This window comes from Pseudonaja textilis, chromosome Z (assembly GCF_049901715.1).
Source record: "Pseudonaja textilis isolate UNSWEBS1 chromosome Z, rPseTex1.2, whole genome shotgun sequence".
In the NCBI taxonomy this organism is placed as follows: domain Eukaryota; kingdom Metazoa; phylum Chordata; class Lepidosauria; order Squamata; family Elapidae; genus Pseudonaja; species Pseudonaja textilis.
Genome location: NC_142008.1, coordinates 121,088,910 through 121,106,577, shown reverse-complemented (window position 1 = coordinate 121,106,577; position 17,668 = coordinate 121,088,910). Strand labels below are relative to the sequence as shown.

General features: G+C 43.6%; 1 pseudogene; it reads right to left on the bottom strand.

Moving 5' to 3' along the window:
• Window positions 1-422: 422 nt before the first annotated feature.
• LOC113449835 (olfactory receptor 6X1-like) lies at window positions 423-12,587 on the bottom strand (annotated as a pseudogene).
• Window positions 12,588-17,668: the final 5,081 nt, after the last annotated feature.

Genomic DNA, 17,668 nt, shown 5'->3' with positions numbered 1-17,668 from the left:
GAAAAGGAAAGGAGAGAATGCATAGGAAAAGGAATGTTCTATAACTAAAAATCAATATTCTATTTCAGTAGTTTTAAACATTCATTAATCATTTAACATTTTACTATACAATTCTTTTCTGTTCAGAGCTAATTCCCAATATTAATTAACTAATTAATTAAACCATAAGTTAATATCTTACACTGATTATTTCTGATTATCTATCCAAACTAAATAATACGTTTCACACTTAAATCATAAAAAAGTTAGCCTAAATCATCAATTCATTTAGCATTTAAAAGTAGCAATTATTAATCATTAATCAAACTCTCTTTCTCCAGTTTTTATACAGCCTTCCTATTGGTAGGTCTTTTTGCTTTGTCACCCTCTATTACATCAGCTGTCTTTCCTGTCTTTTGGAGTCAAGATGGTCACTTCGTTTTTCAGTCCAATTCTTTTACTGTGTCTTCTTTCTTCTGATCTTCACTTGTAATGTCTACCGCAAATCCCATTCCACAATCTTTCAGTCCTCCAATCCAGTACTCAAATTCTATTACAACTGTTAGATCGGTGGATCGGGTCACATAAGAGGCGAGACGCGAAAGTGAACAATCAGCTCTTTATTGAAGCATCTGAACAAGGACAGTTAAAGTGTGCGAGCCGCTTGGTTTTATACAGCCAGCCGGCGGCTCGGCGGCCAATGGCAGTGCTTTGAATCTCCCGCGATCGGCTCGGCCAATTGCGGTAGATTCTTAGCGCTCCAATCACAGTCATTCAATGGACCAATCGGGTTGCGGTCCGGGTGGACCAATCAGAATGCGAGTCTTCAAGAATGTTAATACAGAACACCCCTCCCCTCATGGTTTCGTCCGACGCAGCGTCGTGACGTAGTCACACAAGTAGGTGGGGCTCCGAATCTGTCTGGCTGACCTGCACGGTTCAGTCTGTGTGTGATCGTTGGCCGGTTCGGACGGGCTCCGCATCGCTCTCCACTTCGCTGATGGAACCGCCTGGAAGGGTGAGCCGGGCCTGTCGCCGCAACTCCCGCCCGGACTACCTGGGTTGGTTGAGTTGCGGTTCCTGTTGCTCTCGCTCGGTCTTTCCGGGCTGGTTGAGCTGGCTTGGCTGTACCTTCCAGGTGAAGATCCCGTCTGCGACAGTTCGAGGTTTGCTGGTGAGTATGGCTGGTTTATTTGAGCGTTTCTGTCTTCTGGTGGGGTGTTCGGCTTGCATTGGGGGTGCCGTTGATGATTCCGGCCTTCCGTCGTTTACTGGCTTGGTTGTTGAGGCTTCCCCTCCCTCTCTGCTTTCCTTGGTTGTTGTTGTTGAGGTGTCGGGGGTGCTGACAGCTAGTCTGGACCGTAGCTGGTCGATGTGCCGCTTCCAGTTCCTTCCGTCTGTCGTTTGGAGTCTGTATGATCAGGGCCCGGTTACCTGTGTTATTTGTGCAGGTACCCAGAGGGGGTCTCCCATGAAGTTCTTTGTGTAGACCGTGTCCCCGATGTTGAATGCCCGGTTCCAGCTGGAGGAGTCCGGGGGTTTCTCTGGGTTGTAGGTGGGGTGTAGGCAGTCCAATGGGGACCTCAGTTTCCTTCCCATTAGTAACTCCACTGGGCTCTTGTTCGTGGTCGAGCTCGGCGTGATGTGCTGTATGAAGAGTAGTTTGTTTATTTTTTCCTGGATGTCGCCGGTTTCGATTTTTTGGATGGCTTTTTTGTGTATTGAACCATCCGTTCCGCCCTACCGTTCGCCGCTGGGTGAGCCGTCGAGGTTAAGGCGTGTCGGATGCCTCGTTCAGCCAGGTATTTTTCAAATGCCAGTGCCGTGAACTGTGGCCCGTTGTCTGACACTATGACATCCGGTAGCCCGTGCGTTGCAAAGAATCTGTTGAGCTTGTCGATGACCGCTTCTGTTGTTGTTGCCCTCATGGTGCTTACCTCCAGCCAGTTGGAGTAAGCATCTACGGTGATGAGGAATGTATGCCCCTTGGTTGGCCCGGCGAAGTCTATGTGTATTCGCAACCATGGTCCTCTGGGGGTTTCCCATTCCAGGACCGGGGCGGCGGGGGGGTTGGCTCTCGACTCTTGGCACCTGCTGCAGCCAGCGACCCATGTCTCGATTTGTTTGTCCATCCCTGGCCACCAAGCGTAGCTTCTGGCCAGGGCTTTCATCTTGACGATCCCCGGGTGTCCCTCATGCAGTATTGCCAACACTCTGTTTTGCAGCGCTTCCGGTATGACTACCCGGTCGCCCCAGAGTATGCACCCCCTTTGTGAGAACAGCTCAGTTTGGCAGTTTCGGAAGGCTTTGAACTGCTCGCCACCGTCATCTTCTGGCCACCCCCGCTCTACCCAGCTCAATACCCACGCCAGCCGTTTGTCTTTATTTGTTTCACGGGCAATGTCTGGCGCAGTTAAGAGTGGGCTGGGTAGGGTCTCGATTTGCAGGGTCATTGTTGTGGGTGCTGGGTCGTCATCTAAGTCGGGTAGTGGTGACCGGCTTAGTGCGTCAGCATGCGGAATGTTCTTACTGGGCCGGTGTGATAGTTCGTATGAGTATGCGGCAAGGAACTCGGACCATCTCGTCATCCGGGGTGACAGGATGTTCGGGGTGGCCTTGTTCCCTGCGAGTATCCTGATCAGGGGCTTGTGGTCTGTTATGATTGAAAAGTTCCTACCGTAAAGGTACTCATGGAACCTTTTCACTCCGGCGACGATGGCGAGGGCTTCTTTGTCCAGTTGACTGTAATTTCTTTCTGGCTTGGCCAGCGTTCGGGAGAAAAAGGCGATGGGTGCTTCCTTCCCGTCAGGTAGGGTGTGGCTGAGGACTGCTACGATGCCGAAAGGTGATGCGTCGCACATTACCATGAGCGGGAGGGTCTCGCTATACTGGATCAGGACTGCGTCCGATGTTAGCAGGTTTTTTGTTCATTGGAACGCAGTCTCCTTCTGCTTCCCCCAGGTCCAGATGGCTGCTTTATCTAGTAACCGGTGTAAGGGTTCCGCCACGGTCGCCTTTTGGGGTAGGAAAACATTGTAAAAGTTAAGCAGTCCCAAAAATGCCTGTAGTTCCGCCTTGTTTGTTGGTGTGGGGGCTTCCTTGATGGCTCTGAGTTTCTTCCCAGTCCAGGAGGTGCCCCAGGAGCTCGACCCTCTCGGTGTGGAGTTGGCATTTGTTTCTTTTGACTTTAAGGCTGGCGTCTTTGAATTTGTTAAGCACCGCCCTTAAACGGGTCTCCAATTGTTCTCTGTTGGAGGCTGCGATCAGCACGTCATCGAAGTAGGGAATCACCCCTTTTATTCCCTGGAGGAGCCTTTCCATGAGACTTTGGAAGACTCCTGGGGCGACGCTGACTCCAAATTGGAGTCGGTTGCACCGAAAAGCCCCCCGGTGTGTAACAATCGTTTGCGCTTCGGCTGTCTCCGCATCGACCGGCAATTGCTGATACGCTTGTGCCAAGTCGAGTTTTGCGAAGACCCGGCCTCCCCCCAGTGAGTGCAGAAGGTGCTGTACTACTGGGACTGGGTAGGCGCTTTGCTGCAGCGCGTGATTGAGGGTGGCCTTGTAGTCCCCGCAAATTCTTATGGAACCATCGGGTTTGATGGGGGTGACTATGGGCGTTTCCCAACGGGCATGGTCGATGGGCTCTAGTACCCCTTGCGCGACGAGCTTGTCTAGTTGCTCGTAGATTTTCAGCTTGAGCGCAAAAGGCACTCGCCGGGGTTTGAGGCGGATTGGGGCGATGTTAGGGTTAAGGTTGAAAGATATAGGGGGCCCTCGGTACTTGCCTAGCGAGTTGTCGAAGACCTCCTGGAATTCTTTTACGAGCGTCGCTTCCCAGTCGGCCTCGTTTGTGTGATGAATGCCCGTCACCTCGATGCCCAGCGGGTCGAACCATTGCAGGCCGAGCAAGTTGGGACGGTCCCGGTCCACGATTGTGAGTGGCAAGATGTCGGTGTGGTCCTTGAACGTGACCTTAAAGTGCCCGATGCCGGCCACAGGGATGCAGTTTCCCTGATAGTCTTTCAGGATTAGCTTCTGGTCGTCTAGTTCGTTGCGGCGGATGGTAAGAACTAGGCGGTTGATTGTGCACCAAGAAACCATTGAGAGGTAGGACCCGGAGTCCACTTCCATCTCGCAGGGCTGGTCCTCGATGCACAGGGCCATGTGTACCTTTCGGGCATCCATGGTTGATGAATGGCTGATGACGACCGTCTGGTGGGTTTCCTCGCGCCGCTGTGCTTCGCTGAGTCATCTGCTGCGGCTGTCGCGGCTCCACCAGCTCTCAGTCGGTCGGTCTCAGTGCCTGGGGGGGTGCCGTCTCGTCATCGTGGGCTGTTTCCTCGTCGCTGCGGGCTGTAGCTCTTTTTGTTCCGGCACACCTTCGCGATGTGCCCCCGCTTCTCGCAGAGCCTGCAGATGGCATCGAGAAAACAGCATTCGGAGCAGGGGTGATCGCCGCCGCAACCGGCGCAATGGAAACTCGACTTACGTCCCCTGCAATCCTGGCGGTCGCGCTCGGTCTGCAGCAGATGGATTTCCTCGTCTTCGTCCTCGGTGTCAGATTGGGGTTCAAACTCGCCATGATGCGTGGTCATTTCTCGACGGCTGGGTTCCCCGGGCTTCGCGGTGGCTGGGGTCGCTTCGTTGGTCGGTGGCCGTTCAGACGTGTTGGCTTGCCTCATCCGAGCTGCTGACTGGCGGGTGGCCTCAGCGGCGGTAGCCTCAACGAGGGTGTCGGCGAGGGAGATGTTGCCTCTGGCCATCAGCCGGCTCTGCAGCATGGGGTCTCGGAGTCCGAGGACGACTCAGTCCCGAAGCGCCTGGTCCAGGTCGGGGAATTTGCAGGGGCCTCCCAGGTTCCGCAGCTGGGCCACAAAGTCGCCGATGGTCTCGCCTTCACACTGATCTCGGCAGTAGAAGTCATGCCTACAAATGAGGATGGGCAGGGTAGGGGGGTAATGGCAGTGCAAGATGGGCTCGAGGTCAGCCCAGTCCATCTCCTTGACGTCGGTGGGTTTCGCCAGCGCCTTGGCCATTTTGAACACTGCGGGCCTGCAGTGTGTTAGGAATACTGCCCGTTTCCTCTGGCCATTGGCGTCCTTGAGGTTGCTGCATTCCAGAAACATCTGGAAGCGGTCGATGTAGGACTCCCAGTCTTCGGTTGCTGGGTCGAACGGAGCGGGCGGCTGGGTGCTGGCCATCTTGCAGGGCGCTGATCACCATTTGCCACGTGCTAGTTGGTCCTCGCCTCACTATCCCACCTTCGTCGCCAGTGTTAGATCGCTGGCTCGGGTCACATAAGAGGCGAGACACGAAAGTGAACAATCAGCTCTTTATTGAAGCATCTGAACAAGGACGGTTAAAGTGTGTGAGCCGCTTGGCTTTATACAGCCGGCCGGCGGCTCGGCGGCCAATGGCAGTGCTTTGAATCTCCCGCGATCGGCTCGGCCAATCGCGGTAGATTCTTAGCGCTCCAATCACAGTCATTCAATGGACCAATCGGGTTGCGGTCTGGGTGGACCAATCAGAATGCGAGTCTTCAAGAATGTTAATGCAGAACAACAACACTGTTAGGTAACCAAATCCCATCGGCTTTAGTGTCTTATCTTAAGTCCTATACTCTCCTCACTGGATTGCTACTTCTCAAATGGGCTTCCACCCCCGCTCCGAGATTCATGGTTCTACTGATCAACTTTCAATTCTATCCTCATTGATGATCATTCTCTGCCTCCACACAATCACATTCAATAATTGATTCAATGTCAATGCTGCTGTAGCTATTATTCCTTCCTCATTAAAAGTGCTTGCTGCAGCTTCGGTCTGCCTATAATGGTCAATCACACACATGCTGGAGTTTGCAAAGTTTCCTTGCGGTGTAGCAGGTAGTCGCCCTTCATCTGCTTCCACATTGGGCTTCTTCATGTTTTCACTAATCCCTCCAAGATCTGCTTGCCCCACAGGGGGCCTCCTGACGTGCAGATTGGAGATGAAAAGATGGAGCCCAATCTTTCCTCTCTACACCACTGTGGTGCCGCAACTGGAAGTCTCACAGTAAATCAGTTCTGATGGGTCGATTAAACCATAATACAGATAGGTTTGAAAATGTTATCCCCATACAAGGTTCCTTTTTAGTAATTAAGGTTTACAATATAAGGTAGAACCTCTGGTCATGAATTCTTCTGACCATGACCAAATCAGGTTCTGACCAAACAAATTTGCAAAATTTTTGAATCTAGTCATAAACACCATATTTGGGTGGCAATCAAACACAATTCCTGAAGACAAAATATTAGAAGTTGAAGAATTCACCAAAGTTATGGAATGAATTATGGTTGTGATGAGGGGTTCTACTGTAAGTCTCTTCTCTAGGACACTTTTTAATGTCCTCCACTCCTTCCATCTTCTCAGTTGTATTTATTCTGCTCATGGACAATTCATACATTTTTAGCATTTGGAAAGATCCACAGATACGATGTCCAGTGTGGCTAAATCTCACAACTCAATGTGAAGAAGAACAAGAATGTCAGGCATAATATTCTTCATGTCAGATGGATATCTGTCCAACATTTCACCTCAGGAAGTGCTCTCTGATAGGGATGGGACTAACCCAAAGTCACTTTTCAGGGACTGATGGAGGAGGAGGTGATTAAGAAAATATTGGAATGTGCAGAAATGAGTAGGTTAACATTGGAAATTAGAGAACAAGAAGAAATGCAGTATTATAAGATTTGGGATCTACCTTACAGATGGTTGGAAAATAAAGTAAGAAATTGAATAGTATTGTTATAATTATATACTGGTATATAATGTTGAATAGGCTATAATATGAATATAAACTCAGTAAGAAATGTATACAAATATTATTATGTGCACAAGATATATGTACTCAGTTGACATTGTGTAACTGAAAGATGGTTTTACTTGTTGTGTTTGTTACAAAAATAAAGAAGTATTTACAGGGGAAAAAAAAGAACCGAGGGGAACTAGAAACTGTGCTTCTCTATTGCTGGCCCAGCACATCAACAAATGTCCCACACCATTTTTGCATACAGCAAATCCAAGGATATAAATCCAAGAAAAAGGCCTAGAAAATAGATTTTATTGAAAACACATAACTATATAAAGTCAATCAATTCTAATAATGAGTCAACTTCTCTGAAATTACCCATCCCCAATTTTCATCACTGGTAACCTAGAGGTAGGGAAGAAACTAATTTAATCTCTATCTGAATCTTTACTTATATAATATTTTACAAACATTAAACACAAATTCATTTATTCATCTCTCATCACCCATATTAAAAGCAAGGAATATTCAGTAGGAATTTTACAAAAATCTGTATCTACTGTATGATACATATTACATAGACATACATTGTTTTAGAGAAGTTCTTCAAAGCAATGATAGATGAAGCAAATGCATTTCAAATGAGATTATAATGGGCATAGGTTTTCACTCACAATTGGGAAAACAATTCTATAATCCAGAAAACAGGATTTGAAATATATACCAAAGGAGGAAATAAGATAAACCAAAAATGCGAAGAAAAGTCCCCATCACTGTAAACACATCTGATTTTCAGCAAATAAGGATTTGTGCATGTGGAAGTAGGAATTATCTTAACTAATTGGGAGGACACTAGATTGAGGAAGCTAATAGAAAAGTAAAACTGAGAAGAAAAACAAGGCACCATCAGATCTGAGAATTTTGAACAAAGAAGAATGCAGACAGCAGTTTTGTAATGGGGATATTCATGTTAGAATAGAATAGAACACAATAACAGAATTGGAAGGGACCTTGGAGGTCTTCTAATCCAACCTCCTGCCTGGACAGGAAACCCTACACCACTTCAGACAAATGGTTATCCAACATCTTGTTAAAAACTTCCAGCATTGGAACATTCACAACTTCTGGAGGCAAGTTGTTCCACTGATTAATTGTTCTGTCAGGAAATTTCTCCTTAGCTCTGAGTTGCTTCTCTCCTTGATTAGTTTCCAACAATTGATTCTTATTCTATCCCCAGATGCTTTGGAAAATAGCTTGACTCCCTTCTATGTGGCAGTCCCTTAAAGATTGGAACAGTGCTATCATGTCTCCCCTTCTTTTCATTAGACTAGACATACCCAGCTCCTGCAACCATTCTTCTTGTGTTTTAGACTGCAGTCCTCTAATCATCATTGTTGCTCTTCTCTGCACTCTTTCTAAAGTCTCAACATCTTTTTTACATCGTGGTGATCAAAACTGAATGCAGTATTCCAAGTGTGGCCTTACCAAGGCATTACATTCATTACATGCCCCTCCAAATTCAATGAAATGCTCTGACAAACACGTCTCAGTCATTCTCAGTCATGCAGGTCATGGTTGACCGATTAGAAGCAAAATGTTTTCAAGCAAAACTAGAAAACCTGTTGCCTTTTGAAAGAAAGCACCTTTGGATCTGACAAACATGGTATTACTTAAACCTATTAGTCTAACCCATTTCTTTGTGGAACCCTCTGATAGAAGAGAAGAACATGTTTCTCTGCTAGTGTGCACAATGGAGCCCATTAATCAGCTTATATTAATAAGTCCACTTTTAAATCATTCTTTTGGTACTGAAGTCCAAATCAATATCTAAAGGTTTTGTTAATTTGACTTATCTCTTGTAGGTTTGCCGTAAGAGAAGTCCTTCTCCTTTATATTGAGTTTTCTTCCTCTGAGTCTGGAAAACATATTTTAATAAGATATAATTTGGAAAAAATAGGCTATCTTTTGTTCTTCAAAACAGTCACGGTACCACTCTCCCCCAAAGTAATATAGATACTGAATGAGCATTATAGTCCATGCAGTGGAATAAGAAAGAGGTATTCCTATCCCGAAGAATGAACTATATATAAAATTTATGATTCTAGGTAGGTGATTAATGACCATGCAACAAGTTACAATTGTTATGACTTACATAACGGGGGCTCCAACCTTGATAACTTTAAGAATGGTGGACTTTAACTACCATTAACTTCATGTTGCTTGAGGAATTATGGGAGTTGAGATCCACAAGTTGCCATGGCAGTACTAGACAACAGATGTTTCCCAATAATCCTTTTGTCATGGGATCATCACAAAATTGCATGAGAAAAATATCCATTGGCAAATCTGCCAGATGACACATTGCTTTCTCCAACTTTATTAAAGTAGGCTTGTTACAGGATATCTGCACAATAGCTTTGAAGATTATTCTGAAATGTCATACCTTGTTGCTTTCCATGTGACAACAAAGTCATTTTATATTAATTCTCAACAAAAGTTTATGCCATTAGATGTGGGGCACCTGGAGTTTTTCTTTCCAAAAGTTTCCTTACTGTATCCTTGACTTCATTGTTCCTAATGGTGTAAATGAAAGGATTTAGCGCCAGGGCAACCATTGTATTCAGTATGGATACAGACTTCACCTTACTAAAAGAAGAGTTCTTGACATTAGGTCTTAAATAGACAAAAAAGACTGACCCGTACAAAATGCAGACTACAACCAGGTGGGAAGCACATGTAGAAAAAGCCCTCTGCTGTCTGGTAGTTGAAGGCATTTGAAGAATGGTGCAAATGATGAAGGGATAAGAAATGAGGGTGAAAACCAGGGAGGACATAATCACAACCACTGTTAGTAGGAAGCCCGGGGCTTCAGTGATATTTGTGTCTCCTCCAGAAATCTTCAGCAAAGGTCTCTCATCACAATAGAAATGTTTGATAATGTTGGAAGTGCAGTAGGGTAGGCTTCCAGTCAAAACTCCCTGATACAGAATGGAGAAAAAGCTTCCAAACCAGGCTGCCATGGCTAACTTAAAGCAAACTCCATAAGTCATGATTGTGGAGTATCTCAAACGATGGCAGATGGCTAAATATTTGTCTAAGGATATCAATGTAATGATGAAAAATTCGGTAACACCAAAGAAGAAATAAAAGAACAGCTGTGTTATACAGCAATAGAAACAGATGAATTGTTTGCAGAAAGATAGTTGACCAGCAATTTAGGAATAATGGATGTGGTGCACAGGTGGGCAAACTACGGCCCATGGGCCACATCCGGCCCATTGGTCTGTCCAATCCGACCCACCCCTGAAAAAAAATTGCTGGGTGTGGCATATTGCCCTATGCCACGTGGCCCCCAAAGCTGCAAAACAGTGCGGAGCGCTCTCAGGGTAGGAGAGCCATGCGGCGGAGGGGAAACCCGAAGCGCTGCCGGGTCGCCTCCTCCAAGCAGCCCACCCACCTGCCAGGTGGAACCCTTCCTGCTCCTCGGTGGGAAGATGCTCCCCGGCGGCGCTCCGGGTTTCCCCTCCGCCATGTGGCTCGGGGCCAGGCGCGAGCACCCGGGAGTTAAAAGGAAGCCGAAAGTTGCTGGGAAGTTGCTTGGCTGCTGGGAGTGGGCTTTTAAGAGCTGCGCCCCAAGGAGCAACTGGCGGCCAGAGCAGCTGGGACTGGCAGTGGCAGCGAGGGGTGATCAACAACACTGTTCTCATTAAAATATGTTAATACTTTAATGCTTTTTTTCTGTTTATGTTTGATATGTACTGTTGACAAATGCAGTTTTTTATATGTATCGTATCTTATGCTGACCCGGCCCGTCTGTCAAATTTTAAAAGTCAATGTGGCCCCCGAGCCAAAAAGTTTGCCCACCCCTGATGTGGTGTGTCCAATATCAATGCAAGAAAGGTTGCTAAGGAAAAAATACATGGGTTTCTGGAGATAGTGATCCAAAATTACCATGACAATGATGAGCCCATTGCCCATCAGACACAGGAGGTAGAGCAGAAAGACACAAGCAAATATCATATTTTCTATTCCCCAAACAGTTGGCAATCCAACAAGAATAAATTCAGTGGCTCTTGTACAGTTGGTCAATTCATATTTCCACTCCTGTTAAGAAAAAAAAAAAGAAAAGAAATCTGTCTTGAATCCAGGTTTATGTATTTATTGTTGAATCAAAATTTAGCTCTATTCCTAAGAATATTTTTCATATACTGCTACAGTGAATGCAGCACAGGGAACACAAGACTGGATTTTCATATCATGCTATTGTCATATCATGACATACATGTTGTGTATGGTAAATGTAATATTTAACTATCATAATTAAATGAAGCATTTGAATATAAACATTTGAAAATCAGTCATGATTTGTAAAACCCCATCACTGGAATCCAACAATATTTGAGGCCACAACCAAAGGGCCATCATTAGATTTTGTATGATGTCTGAAATTTGCCACTTTTGGAAAACCAGTCAATTCATAAACATTTTTGCAAGTGGTAGTCTAGTTATGAAGTATGCAAATTAAAACTTAATTATCTGCAACATTTTTTCTCTTTGTATGGTAGCTAATTTGCCTGTATCCCTAGGAGTGAATATTAATAAAATAATTTAGATAATGGAGATATAAGTAAATAAAGGACTATTGATATTTATTTATTTATTTATTTATTTATTTATTTTTGTCAATTGCTTACAAGATAATAGGTATAAGTAAAAACATAGTTATGAATACATGGATACATATAAGAAAAATTAAAAAAATAAAAGAAACAATAGGACAGGGACGGTAGGCACGTTGGTGCGCTTATGCACGCCCCCTACAGACCTCTTAGGAAAGGGGTGAGATCAATAGTAGACAGTGTAAGGTTAAAATTTTTGGGGTTTGGGGAAGAAACCACAGAGTAGGTAGAGTATTCCAGAAATTAACCACTCTGTTGCTGAAGTCTATCTATATCTACATGTAATATAAAAGCCTATGGAATAGTTTTGCCTTCAGAAGGTGTGGCTGCTCCATTACTAGAGGCTTTCAAAAAGAGATTGGACAATAATTCGTCTGAAATGTTATAGAGTCTCCTGCTTGAGCAGTGGGATGGTTTAGAAGACCTCTCTTCTTGCAGAGTGCACACAGTATGGGACAACCCAGAAGCAAATACAGTAAACCAAGGTTTGTATTTTAAATAGTGGCTTTATCTAATATATATATATATATCTAATATATACATACATACATACATACATACATACATACATACATACATACATACAAACACATATTTTAGTCAGACCAAAGAGCAATCAGCAATTACAGCATGGAAGCACACACACACATGCACACTCACACTCACACTCAAACACACACACACACACACACATATGTCCCAGCAGGGCCTCTTTTTATTACAGGCTCTTAAAGTAGTATCAGCTTAAAAACCCTGCTGTCTCATTCCTAGCATTACATCATCGTAGCAGCTGGTCAGGTCTTAAATCATTATCCTGACACCTTCCTACTCTGTTATTCTATGTTCTATTCTAGATCAGGGGTCTTCAAACTTGACAGCTTGTGGACTTCAACTCTCTGAATTCTTCCCCCAGTCATGTTAGCTCAGGAATTCTGGGAGTTGAAGTCTACAAGTCTTAAACTTGCTAAGTTTCAAGACCCTTATTCTAGATTTTTCTTTCTATACAGGAGATGTATGTATGTATGTATGTATATGTTAGGCAGTCATAGTAATGTTTCAATGAAATTGTCATATTCTCATTCTATAAAAGATGGACCCAGGGATCTCTACAGCTTTACCTTGACTTGTTCTTCTTTCATTCCTTGTCTTCTCCAAGTGTCTTTCACTCTATTTCTCTATCTATTCAACAGTCAGTGTTTTGAAGAACCATATAAAATATTGCATGCTGGACAAAGATGTAGACCTCTTGAAAAATATTTTCCTTAACACCTGAAGAATATGCAGCAGTTTTCATCATAGAAAGTTTATTTACTTTTTCTCTATAGAAACTCGGGATTTGGTCCCCAAGGATATTTGCCTTTAATTTTTCATGAGTATCCATGCACTATATCTAGAATATATTCAAGGCTGACATCATTTGGATCAAACCTCTGGTGCCATCCCAACAAAGGAGGTCCTTTGGTGGTCCCTTGGAAGCAATCCAACAAGGACAAATGGTGTAACTCTTTTATAGTTCATCTAATTGCCATTCCTTTTCAACTGAAAAAAAAAAAGAATGTGTAAAGCATTCACTGTTTCAGTGAACTTTCTTCATTTGAGATGCCATATTTCTCAGTTCTCATAGACTCTGCTCAGAAGAGATGATTCTGAATTAGTGTGAGTGAGGCTGCTTTTATCTGGTTTCCAAGAAATTGGGACATCTTTATATTACTAAGTTTTCAAAGATTCTTTGAACACTCAAACAAAAAAGGGGATGAATCAATTAGAGATGATGTCCAAGAATGATTTTCTTCCCATATTCCCGTTGTCAATTTGTAAAACATTCCTATTCCAGGTTCCAAGTTGCCATAAGAAAGGGGGGGGATCCTTTTTAAGCAGATGGCAAATGAACATTCCAAGCTTACCTTACAGAGATTGTAACTGAGGCAACCAGATATTCTGGGCATGAAAATCCTCTATTGGAGAGCGTGATTGGTGACACTTAGTCCATGAATGTGTTCCATTGGACAATCTGAATTATGATACATGGGTGGGGGGAACAGGGTCATAGGTGATCATAAATTATGTATCTCAGACTAGGCTTCATACAGATTATGCCAATAAGTCACTCCTAATAACATCTTTAAAGTTTTTTGAAGTTTGGCCTAAGGCTCATGGTTTAATTAGGGCAATCACTGGAATTCTGATACCCATGTTCAGTTTTCCATGGAATTACACTGAAGTCATTAACCATACTATCCTCAGAATTGCAGATTTGTCATCCACTTCAGCCTTAGGTGAATGAGAGGATGAAGAAGGGAACCAGGCATTTTATACTTTAGTGAGATATTTTTCAAACTTGGCAATTTTAAGATAGCTGGGCTTCAACACCCAAATTCTGCATATTTAGTCTTAATTATGAGGACACCAGAATCATGTCTTGTGTGTTGGGATGTTATCATCTAATGATTAGTTAGTTTACTTTATTGTCATTGCACCTCATACAATGAAATAAAACATCATTTTCAGTGCACATCATGACCATGAAAATAAACACAAACACACTTCCTTCACACTCAACACATCTCACTGAAAACCCCGATGCCACACCAATACTGCACTATACAGCAGAATTCAACAGAGCTACTGCCCTGAGATAGAAGCTGTTTTTCAGCCTATTTGTCCCTGTTTTTATTATCTTGTACCATCTGCCAGATGGTAATAGTTAAAAAAAAAAAGGTGCCCAGGATGAAGTGGATCTTTCAGAATGTTTTGAACTTTCTTAAGGCAGCGGGAGCTATAAAGCTCTTCCAAAGTGGGGAGAGGGCAACCAAAGATCTTCTGGGCAATGATGTTAACCCTCTGGAGTGCTTTCCTATCTGCCACTGTGCAATTGGCAAACCATACAGAAGTGCAGTAAGTTAAGATACTCTCTATGATGCATCAGTAGAAGAAATGATAATGATGTGTAGTACATCATTTTCTCATACATTCCACGGACCAGCACCAGTCCTTGGAATGCCAGAAACTTGGCCATGCAACCAAAGGAAGCCTCATCCACAGGATGCAGGCAACACACAAAACCACACCTCATTCAGTCCATGGAAAAATGTCTCTTCATAGAACTGGTCCCTGGTGCCCAGAAGGTTGGGCTCAGGTGTGGGATTCTACTGGTTTGGACCAGTTTGGGTGAACCAGATGTTAAATTTGCATCTGGTTTGCCAAACCAGTATTTGAACTGACCAATTGGTCCCACCCATCCCACCCACACAGCCCCACCTCTCCCAGGAGTGTCCACACAACACATTTTCAATGCAGGTAAGTACAGGAGCTATGTGGAGGCTCTGGGAGGGGGAAAAATTGGCCTTCCTGAAGTCCAGAAATGGGCCTGTTTCTGGCTTCTGGAGGGCCTCTGGAGTCTAGAGGGCCTCTAGAGCCCAGAAGGCCCATTTTTGCCCTCCCAGAGGCCTGAGGGAAGCCTCTAGACCAGTGGTGTCCAACCTTTCACCTTCCCTGGGCCACATTAGAAGATGAAAATTTGGTTTGGGCCGCACATAAAATAAAATAACAGTAACGATACCTGATCATCCAAAAAAACCATAGAAAACATAGTTAACATATTAAATGGAAATGAAGTTAGTGAGATGTTTTTATTATTTATTATTAATTATTTATTAAAAATTATTTATTTTTTATCACGGTTTATCATGATTTACTTTCCGGCCAAATTTTTTTGGGGGGGAAGAAAGCTCGCCCGCCTCGCGCCTACCTCTCCTCCTGCAAATGGCTCGGGTGGATGAGGCAGGACTGGAAGGCAGAAGCAGCAGCGGCGGCAGCAGAAGCGACGGCTGGGGCAGAAGCGCCAGTGGCAGAAGCAGCAGCAGTGGTGGGGGCAGAAGCGGCGGCAGTGGCAGGGGCAGAAGCAGCAGCGGCGCCTGCCTCTCCTCCTCCTCCTCGCTGGCTCTGGCACAAAGGTTGGGGTGGGCACTGGGCCGCATTACGAGGAGATCTGGGCCGCATGCGGCCCGTGGGCCGCGGGTTGGACAAGCCTGCTCTAGACCCTTGGGAAGGCAAAAAATGACCCTACAAGAAGTACTGGAAGTCTGGAAATGGGCCTATTTCTGGCTTCTGGAGGGCCTCCAGAGCCCCAGGGAGGCCATATTCACCCTTTCAAAGGCTTGAGGGAATGGCCCTCCCAGAAGTTCTAGTAGGCCACACCCACCATGGCCATGCCCACCCAGCAAATGGGCAGAGAACCAGTTGCTGGGATTTTTGAATCCCACCCCTGGTTGGGTTCCACTGTATGAGATCGTGTTCCTTTTAGTGTTGTGTCCCATTCCTGCCTCCATTTGATTCATTTTCATTGCAAATGATGGTCTCGAGACTGCTTGTATTTATGTGGAAAGCAGAGAGTTTAAATATCTTTTGGGGATACATAATTTTGCATTCTTGCATCAAAATGGGGGCAGGAGATAAAATGTAGTGTCTTAAATGTCCCCTTTCAACTTTGGTGTTTTATGAAGATATAATTCTATGCTGCATTAGAATGTTGCTTAAGAGTAGAAGTCCCAAAATATGTGATCTAGAATGAACCTAGTAAATCATGGTCAACAGGATGGCAAAATACATAGACTTGAAAATGTTACACTGAAGAAGGATCCTTTTTAGGAGCCAAGGTTCACAATTTGATTCTTGTCTATGACACTCTTTTCTGTTCTCCACTCCATGCATTTTCCAGGCTTCTATTTATTCTCATCATAAAGAAAAAAAAAATTCATGCATTTGTGACATATGAAAAGCTTTGCAGATATGCTGTCTTTTTAGTAAATGATACTACTCAAGGAACAGAAGAATGTGAAAAATTATTTTTCTTCTTCTGCTTCCAATATTTCTCCATAAAAGGTTCCTAAGGTTGACCTAAGGTTCCCACAAGCTTTGTGGACTAAGAGGGACTTAAATTCCAGGACCAAGATATCAACCCATGGACCACATCATTTCACCCTACAGAAACTCCAGGTAATGCAGACCAAGAAAGCAGCTTAGAAAACCAACTTGATTGAAAAGACATCATCATACAATGTCAATTCATTATGGTAAACCTAATATCTCAACAGGTCTGGAATCATTGAACCTCAATCTTCATAACTGATGTGGAAAAAGCAAATTTATCTTCCATATAAATTTTTACTTACATAATGCTGTATCTTTGAATCAATAGATTAGATTGCAACTATGTATTAATCTTTCATGACATATATTAAAAATAAGGAATATTCAACAGATGCTTTATAAAAATGTGTATCTATGATAAGAATATGATATGGTACAGTATATAAATATACATTATTTTAGATAATTTCTTTAAAGAAATGGTAGGTTGAGCAGATATTACAATTGTTGAAAGCTTTAATTCGTAATCAGTATAATCATAAATAAGCCAAAATGGAGAAGGAAATTCCCATCAGTGTACACATCTGGTTTTCAAGAAAGAAGGGTGTGCTTACATGAAAAGAGGAATTATCTAACTTGTTGGAAGGACACCAGGTTGAGGAAGGTAATTGAAATCTAAGTGGTTATGAACATATGATAGCAAAAAAAGGATGCAGGCAGAAGCTTTCTAACCAGGAAATACAGTCATGCCCCTCCAATTTCAATGAACTGCTTTCACAGACATGAATGAACTAGTTACATTAGACAGTTTTACTCCAAAATGTCAATTTCTTTCTGGAACCTTCCAATATAGCAGAAGATGAAACTGCTCTTCACCCATGAGTGACAATTGAATAGATCAGTAGTCCTCAACATTTTCTTCACTGCGAACCTCTTTTAAATACTTTTTGTGCCCATAAACCACCAAGACTTAATTCAAGATTTATCATAACATTTCTTCAAGACTTTACAGACACCTGTCCCCCGACTCACTATAACATCACAGAGGTCCGTGAATCACAGGTTGAGAACCACAGGAATAGAATTTAAGGTTTCTTTTCATGCCTGCTCATAATCTTCTGATACTGAAGTCCTGATCGATACTTAATGAGCAGTGCTAATTATGCTCATTTCTCAAACACTGGCAATAAGAAAGAAATCCTATACTTTTATATCAAGCTTTTTTCTCTGAGTCCTATGAACATCATTCAATAAAATATAATTTGAAAAGAGTACACTGTCATTTGTTCATCAAAAAGGTGCTGACTCCATTCAACAGATTTGGTAATCCAGATACTAAATTAATATTATA